Source organism: Sinocyclocheilus rhinocerous, unplaced genomic scaffold, assembly GCF_001515625.1.
Source record: "Sinocyclocheilus rhinocerous isolate Xijiao unplaced genomic scaffold, SAMN03320098_v1.1 scaffold1694, whole genome shotgun sequence".
Classification (NCBI taxonomy): domain Eukaryota; kingdom Metazoa; phylum Chordata; class Actinopteri; order Cypriniformes; family Cyprinidae; genus Sinocyclocheilus; species Sinocyclocheilus rhinocerous.
Window position 1 is genome coordinate 144,678 of NW_015626863.1, and position 1,357 is coordinate 146,034.

Sequence of the window (1,357 nt, forward strand, 5' to 3'; positions counted from 1 at the left end):
GAGTTGAATCCAGCCTAAGTCTAACAGACTCACCAGCAGAAATCTAGTCATAGGCCATATACACACCGGAAAGTTTTAGGAATGATAACAGCATTTAAATCTAAATCACTCTTCTGTGTGTGAACGGAATACAGGATTCACACCTGCAAACTGGTTGATGATTGATACAGTGGTAACCAACCACGGCAACAGGTTGTTCTTTCATGGGAGCAACAATTCCTGACTTCTTTTGACCAAAGTATTATTAGTAACTGGAGACATTATAATCCAGTAATTTTTGTTTATTAGTAGCCATACTTTGTTTATGCCGGTCTCTGCATCATGTTAGAAACAAGACTGACAATATTCTGCTGCTGTGTGTACATGACAGGATCACATTTATGCATTTGTTAGACATGTTTATCTCAAAGTGACTTCTTAGGTGTCATTTTTTTTCATCAGTTCTTGCATTCCCTGGGAATCGAACCCATAACTCTGGCATATGCTCTACTGTTTGACCATTTGAGCAACACGAATCAGGCACAAACAGTGTGGATGTAGGCTAACTGGAAGCTGCTTTCATGGCTAGAAACAGCTACAGGATGCCAAGTGTAAGATACCATGACATATGACACACTAGCAACTGTTTTCTCTCATAAATGCTAATAGGCAGGAGAAAACAACACTGAGACCTGAATCCACACCCTCGAGAAAACTGCACTCTGACCTGAAAGACACCAGCTCACCTGTTGCAGAGCTCATGTCTTTACATTGTTGTTCTTATTTGATGAAACGAGCTCACTTCAAGCACGAAACAGAATTCCCCAAAACAATCCCATAAATTATGCTCACAGAAAACAATCTCCTAAACTAATGAGGAATCTCTGAACTTTCTTGACTTGTATTGTCAGCATGTCGCTCTGACACGAGTGTGTGAGTTAATTGCCTCAGCCTCCAGTAACCGCTAGTGGTAAATGCCTATGAGCTGTTGCATTTACATATCCCCTCATTTAGAGACTCTGCTAATTAGCATTCTCATTATGCCAATTATACTAGTTTTAATTATTATAGCACCGCCACTAAAAAAAAAAAATTATATATGAATCGCAAACCAAATAGCCTACAGAGAAATTCCACAAGGTGCTGTTCCGAGGATGCGGTGATGGGAGTACCAGCACAGCTTGTCAAGAGCGGAACACTCTCATTATGACAATCAGATTAATTGTTTAATTGATATCCGAGCATTTGTTTCATTAGCGGGTCGCTATTCCCGTTCATCAGTGTGCCGTTCTCCGGAAGCGGAAGGACCGCGGCTGCGGCCGAGTCTTCGAAGAGGATGGACGGGAAGCTCGAGGCCTGAATCCTGGGGAGTGTCTGG